The sequence below is a fragment of the Vombatus ursinus genome, unplaced genomic scaffold (genome assembly GCF_900497805.2).
Source record: "Vombatus ursinus unplaced genomic scaffold, bare-nosed wombat genome assembly UNPS02014787.1, whole genome shotgun sequence".
Lineage (NCBI taxonomy): Eukaryota > Metazoa > Chordata > Mammalia > Diprotodontia > Vombatidae > Vombatus > Vombatus ursinus.
The window spans coordinates 5,291,132-5,297,390 of NW_020954565.1; positions in this window are offsets into that span (position 1 = coordinate 5,291,132).

Genomic DNA, 6,259 nt, shown 5'->3' on the forward strand with positions numbered 1-6,259 from the left:
ACATTTCTCCTTTAAGATTAACCCTAGGGGGCTGAGGTTTTCTATCTTTTCTAGTTGTTTCCCCCACTGGTAGGTGCTAATGTCTACCATTCCAGTCCCATTTAATGAATTAATATTATCTTTTATAAAGAGATATTTAATTTGAAGGTATAGCAAGAAAAGAAATATATGCGTTTTGTCCCAACACTTCCGGGGCACATTCTGTCTTATTCTAACTCCATCCTTACAGACAGTGGGCTCAGGCTTAATGCAGTTTCTACATGGCACCAATCTCAACAAGTTCAAATCCAAAGGTGGAGTCACTTCTGGATCAATCCTCCTCCTAGCTACTGCTGTGCTGTGTCCTAAAAGCTCTCTACTCTGTCCCTTGGAGCATCTTTAATGGGATGGCTACAGTACATGGCACACTCTACTCCCAGACTCCCAGACCTTAGGGTCTCCTTAGACTCTCCTGACCTTTCAAAACTCACAAGATCATGGTCTCCACTCTCTTACGCAAAACTAAAGAACAAACCACAAGGCAGACAAAGAACAAAAGTCAACAGAAGAGGAGGTCAGAGGTCAATAAGAATTTTTTAAATGCACCTCCAGTTCCATCTATTCATCGATCGTCTACATCTGCTCCAAATTTGTCCAAAGCATTTTGCTTATATGTCGCCATGATTCTCCTGACAACAGGTTTCCTAGATTCTTCCCTATTGTAAATTGCATAGGCTTCATTCTGCTCATGCTCCTCGGTCAGTCCCCCATTACAAAGGAAAGAACGAAAAACAAAAGAGGGGGTGGTTTCGGTGTTTATGGGAGACTATCAAAGGCTTCTGTGGAATAACTCAGAGAGAGCTAAGCACAGGTGACTAAATATTCATTAGATCCTACAGAGGATAAGTGGAAGCTCCAATCATTGGTAGCTTGACCCATTGTCTTTGGCAGCAGAGATGGAGAAAATGTGGTAGTGGCTAGGAGGACAGAGGATCCTGGGGCAGATGGCTTCTATCACTGTCCATGTCCAGTGTTAGTGTACTAGGCTGTGGAATACTTCTTTTTGAGTGATTGTGACTATTAAATACCATTTTAAAAATTGGTAGTGGTGGGTGGGGTTGCCTGGATTTGTAATTTCATGGATGCAGGAAACTTCCAGCGGTAAAACTATCTCTTCACATCAGCAATTTGAGTCTCATTTACAATCTTAGAAAGTTTCCTGGGGAACAGAGAAGCCAGGTGTTCTCATCTTCTTAACTTCAAGATCGCTCTGCTATCCACAACCCTCTCTGAATGCAAATAGATAAGAGAGGAAAGAAAGTGCATCTGACAGTTTTCAGTATTTGTAATGTCCTGGAACTCTTGAAAGACATTAGTGAAATAGAAGCTCTGGCTACTGCTGAGTGCTTCCAGGAGAGAATAATGTTTGGACAGTGATGGCTGGAATAAATACGGTTGACATGGTTAATAGATCCAAGATAAGAGAGATGAGTGTAAGGCATCTATCTCCTTCATTCCTCTTTGGTCTCCAGTCCCATCTTCTTGACTTCTTCCCCCATCATTCCCCAGCAATCTTCTCATCTGGAAGATCCCTCCATGCCAGGGGTCTCATGGTCCTTTTGGTCCTGGAACCCCCATGTAAGGAAGGTTAGTTATATTCATTTCATTCTTCTCTGGGCTCTACTCCTGACTTTCCAGACTTCTGTCTTCAACATTTCACCCTCTTTCCCCTCTTCCCCCCAAATGAATATCTTTTCCCTGCCCCTCACTTTTCAGCTTCCTTTTGGGTATACTCTTCCCCTATTAGAATGTAAACTCCTTGAGGACAGGTACTATCTTTCTTTTTTGCTTCTTTTTCTATTCCTACCACATAGTATAGTGCCTGGCAAATAGTAAGCATTTAATAAATGCTTATTGACTTGATTTGTATAGTTCTAGATAAGATTCCATCCAAAATAATTCACTCTTGGATATAATTGCTAGGCATTATCCTGATACTGGATTTGGAGTCTTGGACCTAGGTACTACACCTGGTTCTATAACTAGCCACTTGTTTGGGCCTCAGTTTCCTCATCTATAAAATAAGGGGATTGGATTAGATAACCTCTAAGGTATCTTCCAATTCTAAATCCATGATTGTCCGACATAATGTGTCAGGCTGTAGACTGGAGTAGAAAGCCTTTTCAGTAGGGGTGGAGAAAGTGGAACCGAGGGGGAAGAGTCCCTTTCTCAGTTCCATCTTCATATAAAATCCATCACCACCCCAATCCTCCCTCCATTGTTAGGCCACAGTTCTCATTGTTCTCTAGGGTCTCCTTTATTCTTCCCAGGGGGTCTAAAAACTTCCCTACTTAGAAAAAGGGTGGCTGCCCTCTGAATTCACCATTTGTACAGATTCTGTGCAGTATATTTTGGGTTCTGTTCTAGAAGGCCAAGATTAAGTCATCGATGCTCTTAACTATGCCATTTGATTTCCTTTGGCTTTACCATTGTAAGCTTTACTCCTTTCTACACTGTAAAAAAAAAGTGAGGGAATTGGTGACAGGAGCTGATTGACGGACCCTGAGGTCGGTCACTTAGCATCCCAGTCACAGAGCCAGAAAGAATTTCAAGATCATTTGAAGTCTGCTTGGGCTGGTGCCTGCTTCTCCCATTTGTATGTGTCCTATATCTTTATCTGTTGTCGTCTGGCCATTTCTAAGGAATGATGATCATACAGATTGTATTTCTGGCTGTTTTCCGAACAGGCAAGGGCTTTCGCATATGAGGTCATAGTCAGCCCCGATTGGCTTCATCAGTGTCCTTCCTCAAGGTATTGACAAAGTGTTGACGACTAGAAGATTGAAAAAGTCACGGTGTGGCTGATGAGATGGAAGCTACATGCTGAGAGGAATGGGACCATTATTTCTTCCAGAGAAACAAGCACCACAAATGGATTCATGCTTCTCTTTAGATTAACTATTTTCTGAAACTTTGGCTTTCTTTTTTTCTGGGAGTTGGCACAGAATACAGCTCAGTAGTAACTGTGGCTTAGGACTCCTGGCCCTCCTACCCTTAATTTACCAGGTGACTCAGGCAAAGTTCTATCACCTCTCCTTACCTTAGTGTCTCCATTTACAAAAGATGGATAAAATTGAATTCTATGGAGAGGTAACCTTTTTAAGGAAACCCATATTCAGAATAAGGAATTTATGAAACAAATGAATTAGGAATTTATTATAGAAAGACTTTTTTTTTTCAAAGTTATTTGGTGATGTTTATGCTGATGAAGAAGGAAAGCTAGGTGGCACAGTGGATAGAGCGCTAGGCCTGGAGTCAGGAAGACTCATCTTCCTGAGTTCAAACCTGGCCTCAGACACTTACTAGCTATGTGACCCTGGGAAAGTCACTTAACCCTGTTTGCCTCAGTTTCCTCATCTGTAAAATGAGCTGGAGAAGGAAATGGCAAGTCACTGCAATGTCTTTGCCAAGGAAAACCCAAATGGGTATACAAAGAGTCAGGCACGACTGAAATAATTGAATAACAACAACAGCAAGGAGGTTGCTGAAGAGATGCAGGGATGGAGAGAGCAAGACAACCGTCTTCAGGTATTTGAATGCCAGTCACATGGAAGACAGGTTTTGCAATAGCTCCAAACTGGGTCTCTCTGCTTACGGTCTCTCCGCTCTCCATTCCTTCTTCCACACAGTTGCCAAAGAGATAGGTATAATATACAAGTCTGACCCTTGTCATCCCACCGCTCAGGAAGCTCCTCTTGAATAAAATACAAACACCATTGTTTGGCATTTAAAGTCCTTCACAGTCTAGTGTTAACCTACCTTTCCAGGTGTTTTACACGTTTTTGCCTTTTATGTATTCTATACTATAGCTAAACTGGCCTACTTACTATTCTCAGTATGTGATTTTCCATTTCCCATTTCTCTTTGCCCAGACTACCCTGCCCCATCCCTGTAATACTCTCCCTCCTCACCTTTGCCTATTAGAATCTCTCATTGTGGTTGTTGTTTAGTTGTGTCTAACTATTCATGACCCCATGTGGGCTTTTCTTGGCAAAGATATTGGAGTGCTTTGCCATTTCCTTCTCTAGTTCATCTTTCAGTTGAAGAAACTGAGGCAAACAGGCTTAAGTGACTTGTCCAGGGTCACATAGGTAGTAAGGGTCTGAGGCTAGATGTAAACTCAAGTCTTCCTGCCTCCAGGCCCCATGCTCTATCCACCTAGCTGCCCTATTAGAATCTCTAGTTTCCTTCAAAGGTCAACCAAAGTGCCACTTTCTGCATTTTCCCCCAACTACTAGTGCTTCCCAATTACCTTTAATTACTTTTTATATATTATAAACATTTTTATATATGTACATATTATTTCCTTAGATGGAATGTAAGCTCCTTGAGGGTAGACATTATTTTGATTGTGTGTGTGTGTGTGTGCGTGCACGTGTGCGTGACTTTGTGTTTCCAGAATCTAGCACAGTGCCTGGCAAATAGTAGCTGCTTAATAAGAACTTATTGATTGATTTTGTTTGGTCTTAGAGGAATAATAGGTTGGCATTCCAAAAGTACAGATTTGGGCTTGACATAAAGACATCAACCTGACAATTAGAGCTATCCCAAAATAGAATGGGTTACCTTGTAAGGTAGTTGGTCCCCTCAATCAAAGGGTGTGGGACCACTTGGAAGCTGAGATGTGGAGGGGATTCTGTTTAGGTTTGAGTCAAACTAGTTGGACACAGGGGCTCCTTCCAACTCTGAGAATCTGTGAGATTTTCCTCCACGGTTCATTTACATTACAATCTAACTTGTGTCCAGTACCTTTGTACATTTATTTACAGAAAATTAAATCGCATAGAAGGTGAGGGTTAGGCTAGAGAGAAGGGCAGACAGATGCAGACTAAGCATATCTGACACTTGGGACTCAGTCAGAAATGAAAGAAAAACATGAGACAATATTCGTGTTATGATTTTTTTGGCTCACAAAGATTCATTTTAGGGTAAAGTAATACATATCTGTACTTGTTAGAAATGTTGCAAAAGTTTGTTAGAGTCTATAAGATTGAGATGCCCCTTCAAGCACACGAAAGGCCTGATGCAGTCCATTATGGAAAACATGACATGCCCTGAATCCCGAGGGATTCCATTTCATCAAGTCTCAGAGCATAAAGCTTTCAGGGGAAGATGGCTCAATAGGAAAATAACCTCCATGGGGAGCTATCATCTATCTATCTATCTATCTATCTATCTATCTATCTATCTATCTATACATATATATACATACATATTATATATATATATTTTCTTTCTTCTAATGCATGATTTGAAAATCAAATACCATTGTGTCACATAAAAGGTGATCTTTTCTTCTGGGAAGAGGAAAGAATGCTTGGTACAGTGGAAGTAGTCCTGGATTTGGAGTCAGAAGCCCAGGGTTTGAATCATGGCTCTGAGCCTACTCCCTATGCAACCTCAGGCAAATCACTTCCCTCATTTTAATTCAGTGCAATCTAATAAGCACTCATCAAGCATTTACCGTGTGACAGGTAGAAGCAACGCGGTGATGGTAGGTACGAGGCCTAGAGCGAGGAAATCCTTGGTTCAAGTCCAGCCTCTGAAAAATAACACCTGTGAGACCCTGGGAAAATCCCTTACTGCTCAGTGTTCCTGCCAATTCCATAAATTTATACACTGCAGATGGGCCATCTTCAGCCTTCCTGATCTATATCTTGCCACTGGACCTCGATGGCTCCGGAGGAGAAAGTGAGGCGGGTGACTTTGCACAGCCCTCCCTTACTCAAATCCAATTGACTATCACCTCCCTGATGTCATGGTCCTCTTCGAGAAAGAAGGACAAACAACGACAACATTGCAGAGCAACAGCCAGCCTGCATCAGTAGAGGGAGTTTTCTCATCTGGAGCTCCCAATACCAGTCAGTCAACCAACATTTATTTAGTACCAACATTGTACCAAGCACTGTGCTAAATGCTAGGGATACAAATATAGGTAAGAGGAGTTCACAGTCTAGTGAAGGAGATAACATACAGGGCAAGGGGGGGAAGGGTTGGGTTTCAAACACAAAAAATGAACAGACTTTGCCCTCAAGCAACTGACCTTCCACTAGGAGATTAAAAATGTGTATTGGGGTAGCTAGGTGGCATAGTGGATGGAGCACAGGCCCTATGATAGATTCAGGAGGACCTGAGTTCAAATTCAGCCTCAGATACATAACACTTACTAGCTGTGTGACCCTGGACAAGTCACTTAATCCCATTGCCTAACCAAAAAAAA